The sequence below is a fragment of the Amblyraja radiata genome, chromosome 5, assembly GCF_010909765.2.
Source record: "Amblyraja radiata isolate CabotCenter1 chromosome 5, sAmbRad1.1.pri, whole genome shotgun sequence".
In the NCBI taxonomy this organism is placed as follows: Eukaryota; Metazoa; Chordata; class Chondrichthyes; order Rajiformes; family Rajidae; genus Amblyraja; species Amblyraja radiata.
Window position 1 is genome coordinate 3,445,022 of NC_045960.1, and position 15,631 is coordinate 3,460,652.

The following is a 15,631-nucleotide window of genomic DNA, read 5'->3' on the forward strand; positions in this document are numbered from 1 at the left end:
TGCCAGGACTAGAGGGTCTGAACTATAGGGAGAGGTTGAGTAGGCTGGGACTCCATTCCCTGGAGCGCAGGGGGATGAGAGGTGATTTTATTGAGGTGTATAAAATCATGAGAGGAATAGATCGGGTAGAAGCACAGAGTCTCCTGCCCAGAGTAGGTGAATCCAGGACCAGAGGACATAGGTTTAAGGTGAAGGGGAAAAGATTTAATAGGAATCTGAGGAGTAACTTTTTCACGCAAATGGTGGTGGGTGTATGGAACAATCTGCCAGAGGAGTTAGTTGAGACTGGAACTAACCCAACATATAAGAAGCAGTTAGACAGTTACATGGATGGGACAGGTTTGGAGGGACATGGACCAAATGCAGGCAGGTGGGACTAGTGTAGCTGGGACATGTTAGCCGGTGTGGGCAAGTTGGGCTGAAGGGCCTGTTTCCACACTGTAACACTCTATGACTTTATGACTACAAGAGGGAAGGGGGAGGTTTGAGACCTTGCATTAGATCCGACAAAAAGATGAATGCAGGAAACTATTGGTTAGTACAGGAGAGAACAAAAAATGTTTATGGTAGGGTGGAAGGAAGGTAAAAATAAATGAGGATGGAGATGAATAGTACTGGTTCAAAAGGGATTAGTGAACAATAAAAGGTCAGTGGAGGATACTTAAATTATCGGACAAAAACTTAATTCCAGAAATGTGAAATCCACATGATGGAAATGCTGATGGCTTGAAATAATTGAATACATTGAATGTCATAAAGGCTGTTATGGCCCAGTTTGAAGATGAGGTGCTGTCCTTCCAACGTGCTTGAGGTTTGTTGGAAGAGTGTATCTCAGAACCTGGTGACAAAAAGCCATTCAACCACTGTGTCTGTGCAGACAAAATGCACTGCAGGTTACTCCCATTTCTCAAAACTCGGTTCATTGTCCTGCAGTTTATGGCTCTTCAATTGTTCATTCAGGTGGTACTTCATCGTGAGAGAATCTGCAGTGAATTCCAGATTGATTGGGAAAAATATATTAACTCAATTCCTTCATCATCTTAGCTAAAACGTCAGGTGTCATAGACTTACTATGCAAGTCTTACTCTGGTTTAATTTCCCACATTTCATCACTTCACATCTGTCTGAGTTAAATCCCATTTTTTATTCTTTTGTCCAGTTTTGCAGATTATCCAGATCCTTTTGTAATCTTAGACTTCCACCATACAACCAATTTATAGTGTCTGCACAAACGTACTAATCATGGCACCTACATTCTCATCTATGTTAGAATGCTCTAGGCGCGTGGGATCCAGGGAGAGCCAACTGATTGGATAGAGAATTGGCTTCATAGAAGGATGCAGAGGGAAGTTTGTTTTTATAACTGGAGACCTGTGACTAGTGGTGTACTTCAGGGATTGTTGCTGGGCCCATTGCTGTTTGTGGTTTATATCAACAATTTGGATGAGAATGTAGAACGCATGATTAGTAAGTTTGCAGATTACACTAAAATGGGTGGTATCGTAGTTAGCAAAGATGGTTCCAATTGGCTAGCTCATCCTAGATCCCATGCGATCTCATACGTTCATAAGTCATAGGAGCAGAATTAGGCCACTTAGCCCATCGAATCTACTCCGCCATTCAATCATGGCTGATCTATCTTTCCCTCTCAATCCCATTCTCCTGCCTTCTCCTCATAACCTTTGACCCTCTTACTAATCAAGAATCTGTCAATCTCCACTTTAAAAATATCCAATGATTTGGCCTTCACAGCCATCTGTGGTAATGAATTCCACGGATTCACAATTCTCTGACTAAAGAAATTCCTCCTCTTCTCCTTTCTACCGGTCCATCATTTTATTCTGAGGATGTGTCCCACTAGTGAAAATAACCTCTTCACAACCACTCTATCCAGGTGATTCACTATTCAGTAAGCTCCAACGAGGTCCCCACTCATCCTTCTGAACTCCAGCAAGTACAGGCTCAGTGCTGTCAAACACTCATGATACGTTAAACAATCATCTCCAGGATCATTTATGTAAACCATCTTTGGACCCTCACAAATATCATCACATCCCTGCTCAGAAATGGGTCCCATAACTGCTCACAATACTCCGAATGTGGCCTTATAAAGCCTCAACATTACATCTGTTTTTATATTCTTGTCCTCCCGAAATAAATGCTAACATTGCATTTGCCTTCCTAACTACCGATTCAACTTGCAAATTAACCTTTTGGCAATCCAGCACCAGCACTCCCAAGTCCCTTTGCACCTCCGATTTCTGAATCTTCTCACCATTTAGAAAATGGTCTATGCCTTTATTCCTATTACTAGAGTGCATGACTGCACACTACTGTGTTATTTAAACTACCTGCCCCCTCCACCAATCTTTGTATCATCCGCAAACTTGGCCCCAAAGATTTCAAATCCTTCATCCAAATCACTGATACACAATGTGAAGAGTAGTGGCCCTGACACCAACCCTTGCGTAACACAAGACACTGGCAGCCAGCCAGAAAAAGCCCCCTTTATTCCCATTCTTTGCCTTCTGCCATTCAGCCAACCTTCTATCCATGGTGGTATCTTCCATCTAATATCGTGGGCTCGCATCTTCTTTGTGTAAGAAGGAACTGCAGATGCTGGTTTACACCGAAGATAGACACAAAATGCTGGAGTAACTCAGCGGGTCAGGCAGCATCTCTGGAGAGAAGGAATAGGTGCAGTTTCGAGTCGAGACCCTTCATCAGTCTAAGCAGACAAATCCTGTTTTTTCAGAATACATTCCAGGAACTTTATCACAACTGATGTTAGGCTGGAAACTAGTTTGTTCATGCCTTTACCGTCATCTTATGCATGAAGGCAAATGCAAAGTTTAAATTTAATTTGCCACTAAAGACAAAAGCAACGGCATAAAAACACCTATTTAGGTCAGCCCTCTTTAGGTCAGCCACCATTTCCACTTGGAAAAACATCGACATTTCTTCATACTTGCCAACAATGTCCACATCTGACGCTTTGATCAGCAAGGCGAAATGTTCCACAGTACTTTGAACTGTAAAGACGCGTTGAGCCTCCGGTTGCAGGGTGGCGCTCCATCAGTTGCCGCAATGACTGGCGAGGGCCCATCTTGTCGCAGCAGAATGATTGTCAGGGGCAGGGTGAGAATAGTTTGTTTCCAGCCGGTTTCCAGCCTGATGTCAGGGAAGGCGAACACACGAGGAGGAACCAGTGGATAAACTAATCCCTGCGCGATGGGATTCACTGGTAAATAGAAACTGTCACCCTGTATTTAGACATTGAGGTCACGTCACTCCTGCAGAGTTCACGGGCATTGCTCCGCCTCCGATGTGATCCAGTATTTAGTGAACATTGCAAATCAGCCTTCGTGTCCAAAGATCATAGAGCGGTGTCGGAGGAATTAGGCTTTCACTCGAAGATAGACATAAAAAGCTGGAGTAACTCAACGGGTCAGACAGCATCTTTGGAGAAAAGGAATAGGTGACATTTCCGGTCGAGATCCTTCTTCAGACCTACTCGCTTTCACTCGTGCTAGTTAGCAAAGATCCTCCGCTATAGGATCTTTGTTAGTTAGTTTGCTTGTGTATCGAGATGCTGGGTGACGTTGCAAAGTGGACTAGAGCGTGGAGTTTTGATTCTGTGCCGAGACAAGCGACATGGGGGAAACTCATGGTTCCTCTGATGTCCCCATGGCACACAGAGCAGCTGGTTCAGACTTATACCCACCCGCATTTTCAACTGGAAGCCAAGAACCAGCTGACTTTAGTTAAAAAAAGAAATTATAAGGATAAATAGGGGAGCATGAAAATATAATTGGCCGACAAGATTAAAGAGAATCCAAAATAGACACTTAGTTGCTGAAACCCAGGCAACATTCTAGTAAAAAAGACAAAAAGACAATAGGTGCAGGAGTAGGCCATTCGGCCCTTCGAGCCAGCACCACCATTCAATGTGATCGTGGCTGATCATCCCCAATCAGTACCCCGTTTCTACCTTCTCTCCATGTCCCCTGACTTCGCTATTTTTAAGAGTCCTATCTAGCTTTCTCTTGAAAGCATCCAGAGAACCCGCCTCCACTGAGGCAGAGAATTCCACAGACTCACCACTCTCTGTGAGAAAAAGTCTTTCCTCGTCTCCGTTCTAAATGGCTTACTCCTTATTCTTAAACTGTGTCCCCTGGTTCTGGACACCCCCAACATTGGGAACATGTTTCCTGCCTCTAGCGTGTCCAAACCCTTAACAATCTTATATGTTTCAATGAGATACCCTCTCATCCTTCTAAACACCAGAATGTACAAGCTGCTCCATTCTCTCAGCATATGACAGTCCCACCATCCCGGGAATTAACCTTGTAAACCTACGCTGCACTCCCTCAATAGCAAATTAGGGAACAAAAACTGTACACAATACTCCAGGTGTGGTCTCACTAGGGCTCTGTACAACTGCAGAAGGACCTCTTTGCTCCTATATTCGATTCCTCTTGTTATAAAGGTCAACATGCCATTCGCTTTCTTCACTGCCTGCTGTACATGCATGCTTACCTTCATAGACTGATGTACAAGGGCCCCCAGATCCCGTTGTACTTCCCCTTTTCCCAACTTGATACCATTTAGATAGTAACCTGCCTTCCAGTTTTTGCTACCAAAGTGGATAACCTCACATTTATCCGCATTAAACTTAATCTGCCATGCATCTGCCCACTCCCCCAACCTGTCCAAGTCACGCTGCATTCTCATAGCATCCTCCTCACAGTTCACACTGCCACCCAGCTTTGTGTCATCTGCAAATTTGCTAATGTTACTTTGAATCCCTTCATCCGTCATTGATGTACAGTGAAAATAGCTGCGGTCCCAGCAACAAGCCTTGCGGTACCCCACTAGTCACTGCCCGCCATTCTGAAAGGGACCCGTTAATCCCTACTCTTTGTTTCCTGTCTGCCAACCACTTCTCTATCCATGTCAGCACTCTACCCCCAATACCATGTGCCCTAATTTTGCCCACTAATCTCCTATGTGGGACCTTATCAAATGCTTTCAGAAAGTCCAGTTACGCTACATCCACTGGCTCTCCCTTGTTTATTTTCCTAGTTACATCTTCAAAAAATTCCAGAAGATTAGTCAAGCATGATTTCCCCTTTGTAAATCCATGCTGACTTGGACGGATCCTGTTACTGCTATCCAAATGTTCGGCTATCTCATCTTTTATAATTGACTCCAGCATCTTCCCCACCACCGAAGTCAGGCTAACTGGTCTATAATTCCCTGTCTTCTCTCTCCCGCCTTTCTTAAAAAGTGGGATAACATTAGCTACCCTCCAATCCACAGGAACTGATCCTGAGTCTATAGAACATTGGAAAATCATCACCAATACATCCACGATTCCTAGAGCCACTTCCTTATGTACCCTGGAATGCAGACCATCAGACCCTGGGGATTTATCAGCCTTCAGTCCCATCAGTCTATCCAACACCATTTCCTGCCTAATGTGGATTTCCTTCAGTTCCTCCGTCACCCCAGATCCTCTGGCCACTACTATATCAGGATGATTGTTTGTGTCCTCCTTAGTGAAGACAGATCCAAAGTACCTGTTCAACTCATCTGCCATTTCCTTGTTCCCCATAATAAATTCACCTCTTTTGGTCTTCAAGGGTCCAACTTTGGTCTTAACTAATTTTTTCCTCTTCACATACCTAAAGAAGCTTTTACTATCCTGTTATGTTATGGTCACTGCCTCCTAATGGCTCATTAACCTCGGGGTCCTTTATCAAATCCGGTTCATTACATAACACTAAATCCAGAATTGCCTTCTCCCTGGTAGGCTCCAATACAAGCTGTTCTAAGAATCCATCACAAAGGCACTCTACAAAGTCCCTTTCTTGGGGTCTAGTACCAACCTGATTTTATCAGTCTACCTGCATGTTGAAATCTCCCATAACAACCACAGCATTACTTTTGCTACATGCCAATTTTAACTCCTGATTCAACTTGCGCCCTACGTCCAGGCTACTGTTTGGGGGCCTGTAGATTAGTCCCATTAGGGTCTTTTTACCCTTACAATTCCTTAGTTCTATCCATACTGACTCCACATCTCCTGTTTCAATGTCACCCCTTGCAAGGGACTGAATTTCATTCCTCACCAACAGGGCAACCCCACCCCCTCTGCCCACCTATCTATCTTTTCAATAGGATGTATATCCTTGAATATTCAGTTCCCAGCCCTGGCCCTCTTGCAGCCATGTCTCAGTAATTCCCACAACATACTTGCCAGTTTCTAGCTGAGCCTCAAGCTCTTCCACTTTATTCCTTATACGTCGCGCATTCATATACAGCACTTTGACCTCTGTATTCACTTCTCCCCTCGCACCGCTCGCAATTGGCCCTGACCTTACTCTGTTGTCCCTTCTCGAGCTTTCCTTCCCATTAATTCGAGAATCTTTTGTGATTTTTCCTGTAGCCACTTCCCCTTCATCAGATTCAGATTCAGATTCAATTTTAATTGTCATTGTCAGTGTACAGTACAGAGACAACGAAATGCACTACATAACACTATGATATTCATCTCCATCTTTATACTCCCAATTTGTCATTCCCTCCCCCCCCACTATTTAGTTTAAACCCACATGTGTAGCCCTAGCAAACCTGCCTGCCAGAATGTCAGTCCCCCTCCAGTTAAGGTGTAACCCGTCCCTTTTGTACAGGTCACCCCTACTTAAAAGCATATGCAAATATGGGATAAACTGTTGTCCAGACGAATCACGGTAACAATCTGCGTGGAGCCCAAGGACATAAATGAGGATTTAAGCGAATAATTTGCATATAAAATCCACTGGGCAAAATTACATTATGGGTGCAGAATTCCGCCTGGAGATAGCTACAATTTAGAATGTATTTGGTTAAAAAGAAAGCATCAGGTATAGTAGCAATTAAACATGGATACATCCTCAGGGCCTGATTAGATGTATCTCAGGCGATGGAGAGATTACGAGGGCTCTGAGGGCATCAACCAATACCTAGAAAAGTAGGAAATAAAGTGTAGGAGTTGCTCAGCAGCTCAGGATGTATCTCTGGAGAACATGGATGGATGATATTTCATTTCAGGATCCTTCTTGAGTCTAATGTTTTTTTGTAAACCAGCATCTTCTGTGCATATTGTCCATGATGGAAAATTTCTGTTAGGTGGAAAAGCTGGGTTTGTTTTCTGTGGAGCAAGAGGAGTTAAAAGGGGAGCTGATGGAGTTGTATAAAATTATGAGATGCATAGATAGGGTAAATAGAAGGGTACATTTCTCCATCAAAGCACCTGTAGTTTTAGTCCCTTTACCACAGAAGGGAAATAGCACAAGAGGAAATCCAAAAAAAAAAATCACTTGGTTAATTCTTGGATGTAAATGTAGATGGGTTGTTTAGAGAATTTGCAGGTGACAACAAAGTTGTTGGAGTTGCAGAGAGTGAGGAAAGTTATCAAAGTATACAGTGCAAGATAGATACAGAATAGATAAGCTACCAAAATGGACAGAGAAATGACAAATGGAGTTTAATATGAGCTAGTGTGAGATGTTGTACCTTGTGAGGTCGAATATAAGGGGAGAGTATACAGTTAATGGCAAGACCCTTAATAGCATTGATGTCATAAGTGATGGGAGCAGATTCAGGCCATTCAGCCCATCAAGTCTACTCCACCATTCAATCATGACTCTCCCTCCTAACCCCATTCTCTGCCTTCTCCCCATAACCCCTGACACCAGTGCTAATCATGAATCTATCTTTCTCTGCCTTAAAGATATCTATTGACTTGGCCTCCACAACCTTCTGCGGCAAAGAATCCCACAGATTCACCACCCTCTGACTAAAGAAATTCTTCCTCATCTTCCTAAATCCTGAGGCTACGATTTCTAGTCCTAGACTCTCCCACGAGTCTCCACAAGCATTCTATCCATACCTTCACTATTCAGTACTCTTCAATGAAGTCCCCCCTCATTCTTCTAAACTCCAGCGAGCACAGGCCCAGTGCCATCAAACGCTCATCATATGTTAAGCCACTCATTCCTGGGATCATTTTTGTAAACCTCCTCTGGACCCTCTCTGATATGGTGCCCAAAATTAAATTGAATTGAATTGAATAAATTTTATTAGCCAAGTGTGTATACATACAAGTAATTTACCTTGGTGCTTTGCTCGCAAGTAACATTACGATATACAGTAGACAATTAAAAATAAAACATTATAATTTAAACATGTGAAGAATGAAATAAAATACCAGAGCAAAAGTAGGCCATAGACTTTTGGCTGCAGACAAAAGTGCTGGACAAACTCAGCGGGCGCGGCAGCATCTATGGAGCAAAGGAAATAGGCAACGTTACAGGCCGAAACCCTTCTTCAGACTGAAGCTCAGACTTCAGGACCCTACATTAGTCTACAATCAATTCCACTGTCTTAAGAGCATTGAGCTCCAGGTTGTTGTGATGGCACCAGGGCGCCAGCCGTGTCACTTCCTGTTTGTAGGCAGATTCCTCCCCATCCGGAGATGTTGGGTGGACTCACTGTGGTGGATGTTAATATGTGTTTATTGTTGTTTTTTATTGTATTGTATGTATGACTGCTTCAATTTCGTTCAGACTTCGGTCTGAATGACAATAAAGGCTATCTAATCTAATCTAATCTAATCTAATCCTGGATCAGTCCAATCAGGGTTGTGTCCACAAACTTGAGAAGCTTGACAGAGGAGTCTGTGGAGGTGCAGTTGTTGGTGCAGAGAGAGTAAAGGAGAGGGAAGAGTACGCAGGGTCAGCGGATCTGAGATGTGCTTTCTCAGCCTCACATGCTGCTTCCTGTCAGGAAGTTGGCGATCCACTGACAGAGGGGTTCAGGCACAGTCAACTGGGAGTGTTTGGAGTGTATTAGCTCTGGCACAATGGTGTTGAATGCAGAGCTAAAATCACCAACAAAATCCTTGTGTAGGTCCCCTGGTGGTCTAGGTGCTGGAGGATGAAGTGCAGGCCCAGGTTGATTGCGTCATCCACTGTTGGCCTGGTATGCAAACTGTGATATTTTTCAGCTGGGCCAGCTTTCAAGGGTCTTCATAACGACAGAGGTCAGGCCTGTAGTCTTTTTGGCCACGGGGACAATAGTGGAGACTTTGAAGCAGGCAGGGCAGTATAGGTTTGCAGGGTCTGTGTAGACCGGTGCCAGTTGTTCAACACCATTGAGGGTAGAGGGGGAAACATAGTCCGGTCCTGTAGGTTTCCAGCTTTTCTGTCTCCTGAATAGCTTTTCCACCTCCTCAATTGCTATTGTTAGTGATGGAGAAGTGGCCGAACTGTTGTTGGGCAGCAAGGAGGGGGTGGGCAGTGGATAAGGGCCCACTCTTTGCAGACTGGAGTCAGCCTGTAAGTGGGTGTGAAGTGGTGATTGGGGAGGAGTGGGTGGGGGTGATTGGGGAGGAGTGGGTAGGGGAAGAGGTACCAGAGTTATGTGTCTATGGAACCTGCAGTAGAACTCGTTCAGGTCGTTGGTCAGCTGACGATTGTCCAAGAAGCGGTGATTTCTTGCAAGCCCTACTACACTGAAAGAAATTCATTAGCTGATAACTTGGTCCTCAGCTTCACAGAGTACCTTTCCTTGGCAACTCTGATTCCTTTTCTCAACTTGTACTTGGCCTGCCTTTAGATGTCTCCATTCCCGCTCCTGTAGCCTCATCTTTAGACTGGCGGAGCTGTCTGAGTTCTGCTGTAAACCAAGACCTGTCGTTGTTGAACCTGATCCGGGTCCTAGTGGGAATGCAACTGTCCTCACAAAAGCTAACATATGATGTCACAGTGTCTCTATCTTCATTGAGGCTTGTGGTTGCTTCCCTGAACACATTCTTCCATTAATGGGACAATGAGAACTACACACAGTTATCCAAATGCAGTCTAACCAAAGTCCTATAATGTGTGGTTGCTTCTCTGAACACAATTGTTCTCAATATTCCAAATGTGGCCTGACCAGCGCCTTATAGAGCCGCAGCATTACATCCCTGTTTTTGTATTCTTGTGCACTTGAAATAAATGCTAGCATTGCGTTTGCCTTCTTTACTACGGATTCGACTTGGAGATTAACTTTTTGGGAATTCTGCACCAGCACTCCCAAGTCCATTTGCACCTCCGATTTCTGGATTCTCTCCCCAGTTAGAAAATAGTCCAAAGGAATGTGCAGAAATATCTTGGAATTCAAGTCCATAGCCCCCTGAAAATGGCAACGCAAGTAGATAGAGTGGTAAAGAAGGCATACTGTATGCTTGCCTTCATTGGCTGGAGCAGTGAGTGTAAAAGTCAGGAAGTCATGGTGCAGCTTTTCAGGACTTTGGTTAGACTGTATTTGAATAACTATGTGTAGTTCTCATTGTTCCATTAATGGAAGGATGTGGAGGCTTTGGAGAGTGTATGGAAAATACTGGCTGGATGAGAAAGTATAAGCTATAAGGGACACATTTGGATTGTTGTCTCTGGAGCTTTGGAGGCTGAAACCTGACAGAAATTTATAATATCCTGAGAGGCCTAGATAGGATAAACAGTCAGACTCTGTTTCCCAGGATGGATGTGTCAAAGACTAGAGGGCATAGCTTTAAGGTGAGGGGGCAAAGTTTAGAGGAGATGTGTGGGGAAAGTTTTTTACACAGATTACTAGGTATCTGGAATATACTGGGGTGGTGGTGGAGGCAGTTAGTGGCTTTTAAGAGCTTTTGCACATTAATATGCAGGGAATGGAGGGATATGTATCAGAGATTAATTTAACGGCATCATGTTCAGCATGGACAAAGTTGGCCATCGGGCCTGTTCATGTGCTGTACTATTCCTATTCCATATAATTCCTAGGATGAGAGGATTAACCTGTTGGGAGAGGCTAAATAGGTGGGTCTTTATTTATTGGCAGAGTTTAGAAGAATGAGGGTGAATTTATTCAGGCCTGCCAACTCTCACGCTTTGAGCGTGAGACTCACACATTTCGCGCAATTCTCACGCTGTCATGCTGATCACAGAATGTCTCATGCACAAAATAAATAAATAAATTAAATAGAGAGCGCCGCGAACAGGAAAAAAAACTTTCAATTCGAAAGAGAATATAGATGCTGGTATCTGTAAGGAAGTAACAGAACGTTGGATAAACTCAGCGGGTCAAGCTGCATCTGCGAAGGCAACAGGTCCAAGTCAATATTTCGGCCCGGTTACCTGTGAGGTAGAGCAGAATGGCGCAATTATGATAAAGTAGGTAAAGGAATCATGGGGACAATCAGGGAGAACATGGAATGTGCTGTGTAGAAGAGAGAATGACTGAGGGTCCGAGTGAAGATGTTCCGTCTGTAAGGTTGGACAGGATGAAGGTTCTGACGGAACAGATGGGGAGTGAGGCGAAAGATTCCACAGAGTAAAATAGACAGAGGGAAGGGTGGTGGACATACTGACCACAGTGGGTATGAACATATCATCTGGATGTTGGGATCTGCCCTAGTTTATTATAGAAAGCTGCAATAAAGAGAACAGAAAGATGCACCGATCCTTTCATGAGCTTGCCCGAAAAAGCTGACAGTGGTGAATTCCATCCCAGATCCAGTGACCAGTTCACCGTGATTAATCATTGCCAATGGAACCCATTTATCTCAATTCATTTTGTTCATGTGTGTTGATTGCGAACTGAACGCTGTATCTCGAAACTAAACTAAACAAGAGGAAAACAGGAAATACTCAGATGACAGAATATATCCATGGAGACATATAATTATCTAATATCATAAATAGATGATCTTATCAAAGCTCCGATGCTGATGAAGCAAATGCACCACACTCTGCATTAGAGTGTAAATTGGTGCACCTGGACATTACTGCAGAATCAGTTCCTGCCTAACATTCATTACTCAATACAAATAACCAAAGTTTTTCTACTGTTAAGATGGCAGCAATATTTTCAAATGTAGTTCCAAACACGCATCGCCGTCTGTGTAAAGTCTTCCCATCAGGTTCCTTGTAAATCTTGCCACTCTCACCATAAAGCTATGATCTCTGGTTTTTCATTCCCCGTCTTGGGTAAAAGACTGCGCAGTCACCTAATCTATCCCCTTTATACACTTTTATAAGCACAACTCAACTTCCTGCATTCCAAGGAATAAAGTCCTCATCTCTACCTATAGCTTGGCCCATACAAGGAAAGAGTAGCGAAGCCCTTCTCCAACTACTGACAGTGATACCACAAATGGAGAAACGTGTATACACTGAACCAAGAGTCATAGAGTCACACAGAAGAGAAACAGACCAATCAACTCTCTGTCTATGTTATCCTTCACAATTGAAGGACATTCCATTGATAAACATAGAAACATAGAAAATAGGTGCAGGAGTAGGCCATTCGGCCCTTCAAGCCTGCACTGCCATTCAATATGATCATGGCTGATCATCCAACTCAGTATCCTGTACCTGCCTTCTCTCCATACCCCCTGATCCCTTTTGCCACAAGGGCCACATCTAACTCCCTCTTAAATATAGCCAATGAACTGGCCTTAACTACCTTCTGTGGCAGATAATTCCAGAGATTCACCACTCTCTGTGTGAAAAATGTTTTCTGTGTGGAAAAATGTAGACCAATCTACAGTGGCTTGCAAAAGTTTTCATACCCCTTGAAATTTTCCACATTTTGTCACGTTACAACCACAAACGTAAATGTATTTTATTGGGATTTTGGGAAGATGGATGGAGCCAAATACAGGGCAATCTTGGAAGAAAACCTGTTAGAGTCTGCAAAAGACTTGAGACTGGGGCGGAGGTTCACCTTCCAGCAGGACAACGACCCTAAACATACAGCCAGAGCTACAATGACATGGTTTAGATCAAAGCATATTCATGTGTTAGAATGGCCCAGTCAAAGTCCAGACCTAAATCCAATTGAGAATCTCTGACAAGACTTGAAAATTGCTGTTCACAGACGCTCTCCAACCAAACTGACTGAGCTTGAGCTATTTTGCAAAGAAGAATGGGCAAAAATTTCAGTCTCTAGATGTGCAAAGCTGGTAGAGACATACCCCAAAAGACTTGCAGCTGTAATTGCAGCGAAAGGTGGTTCTACAAAGTATTCTCAGGGGGGCTGAATACTTTTGCACGCCACACTTTTCAGTTTTTTATTTGTAAAAAAATTTGAAAACCATGTACAATTTTCCTTCCACTTCACAATTATGCGCCACTTTGTGTTGGTCTATCACATAAAATCCCAATAAAATACATTTACGTTTGTGGTTGCAACGTGACAAAATGTGGAAAAGTTCAAGGGGTATGAATACTTTTGCAAGCCACTGTATATGTCCTCGGTCAGTTCGCGAATAATGATAATAGTAGGAACAGACTCAAGCTTTACATTATGCGTTTAGCAGTGTGTACCTGTATGTGCTAAGGGATGGGGGTGGCTATTATCTCCAAACTCTGGGACCGAGGTATCTTTACCACTGAATGCTCGATTTTAGCATCAACAGTCAGACGGTCAATGAGGATAGGTGACACCTCCTCCAGAACCTACAGCTACAATAAGGAACATTGTTGTGTGGTCAAGCTGTTTCTTCATGCCCCTTCTTTCAGATACAACCCTCCTGTATCGACGAGCCATCAAGACTGGATGAGAGTTTAGCTTTGTTAATTGGCCCCTAGTAAGGACTGTCGTCGATACTTCATTCAGCTGTATTTCACGAGGCATCGCACATTGTGACGCGACAAGAGGTTTTTCTGTTTGGTGTCATTTCCAGGCTGGTTATATAGTATTTATAATTGGAGACATTTGATGGACGTTTCCGCTGCAACTCTATAGCAGTAGAGCGCCAGCTGTATATATCTATCGCATATAATTATTACCACTATGGCTAGGACTCTTCATCTGTTCTAGCCAGTCAACAGTAGGGATCACACTCCCAACTACCAGTACAACTTAGTGGTGAGTAGGAATAGCTTTAAATTCTTATACTCCAAAGGAATTAAGTGATTAATGCACCTCACAGAGCAACTTACAGTTGCAACAAAGAACATGCTCAGGTTAAGAGATTCATGGACATAAAATTAAGAACCAAGAGTCCATTCAGACCAAATTTCACAGATTAGAGAAAGTGAACCTTGTACTAAGCTGGTCACATATTAATGATGGAACCTTTGAACATTTAGCCAATGGAGTTCTGTGGTAAGACAATTTTACATATATATCTTAATTTTATTGAACCATATACTTGGTTGAATATGTGGCATTATTTTTGTCTGGTTTCTATAGTCAAAGGGTAAGGTTGATTAATTTATTTGTGCAGAACAGTCCGACTTCTCTTGCCTTGTTTCTATGGGGTTTTTTCTCTATATATATGCATAACAGCTTGAATTATAATCTGATTTCCATACATGAATATATTAAGGTCATCCATGTGCTGCACCTGTTGATCGGAGCCTAGCTAGTGGAATGGAATTAGGAATGTAATTTAGCCTAACCTTATACCTAATCCAATTTAAAGCATAAATGTTGCAGTCAAGTGTAAGTTAAAAGACTTGTACATTATGCACCAGATTGCACAATTTCAAGCTGCAAAAGCTTCCTACCGTAGGAGGGGGGACACCCTCCTCCCACACCTTCCCCCCTCAGTCGCTACGTTCCCTTGGGCGTAGTCGCTGAGCACCCTCGCAATTTCTCACTCTCAACTCTCATCCAATGTTGGCAGCCCTGTTTTATTGAAGCTCGACTTTAGCTTGGAGATGTTACCAAGTTCGGGGATCTGGGTTTCTGTGCATCCCTATGTATCAGGATCTTCAACTTCCTCATCAACAAGACCACAATCAGCAATAACAGCGACAGTCACTGAAAGTAAGCCTGCAGGTCCAGCAGCCAGTGAGGAAAGCAAAATGGCATGTTGGCCTTCATAGCGAGAAGATTTGAGTACAGGAGCAAGGAAGTCTTACTGCAGTTGTACAGGGCCCTGGTGAGACCACTCCTAGAGTATTGTGTGCAGTTTTGGTCTCCTAATTTGAGGAAGGACACTCTTGCTGTGGAGGAAGTGCAGCGTATGTTCACCAGGTTAATTCCCGGATGGCCGGACTGACATATGATGAAAGAATGGATCGACAGGGCTTATATTCACTGGAATTTAGATGTATGAGAGGGGATCTTATAGAAATATATAAAATTCTTAAGGGATTGTCCAGTCTAGATGCAGGAAAAATGTTCCCGATGTTGGGGGAGTCCAGAACCAGGGGTCACAGTTTAAGAATAAGGGGTAGGCCATTTAGGACTGAGATGAGGAAACACTTTTTCACCCAGAGATTTGTGAATCTGTAGAATTCTGTGTCACAGAAGGCAGTGGAGGCCAATTCACTGGATGTTTTCAAGAGAGAGTTAGATATAGCAGGAACTGATGTTGGATTATCAACTAGGATCATATTGAATGACGATGCTGGCTCGAAGGGCTGAATCGCCCACTCCTGCACCTATTTGCTATGTTTCCATCTACCAAATAATAACTTGTTTCTGTTAATGCTGTTCAGTGTTTTTTTTCTTTTACATTTTAAACGGATGTCTCCGAAGAAGAAATGCAAAATTATCAATCCAAATGCCCAGCAAAAGAGACTGATTTAGACAGCATTCACAGAGA

The 15,631-nt window shown here is 43.3% G+C and overlaps 1 protein-coding gene and 1 long non-coding RNA gene across 2 annotated transcripts in view; one reads left to right on the forward strand and one right to left on the reverse strand.

Moving 5' to 3' along the window:
• Positions 1-666: 666 nt before the first annotated feature.
• On the reverse strand, positions 667-3,095 carry LOC116972930. The gene is made up of 2 exons (XR_004411956.1): positions 2,969-3,095; positions 667-983 (listed from the first exon to the last, which is right to left on the reverse strand). It is a non-coding gene; the product is annotated as an uncharacterized LOC116972930 (long non-coding RNA).
• Positions 3,096-3,098: 3 nt separating this feature from the next.
• The window catches only part of abcc10 (ATP binding cassette subfamily C member 10), a 127,017-nt gene continuing 114,484 nt past the window's right edge, over positions 3,099-15,631 (forward strand). The window contains exon 1 of the mRNA XM_033020518.1: positions 3,099-3,244. The gene's annotated coding sequence lies outside the window, so the exon portion shown is untranslated. The remainder of the gene's footprint in view (positions 3,245-15,631) is intronic.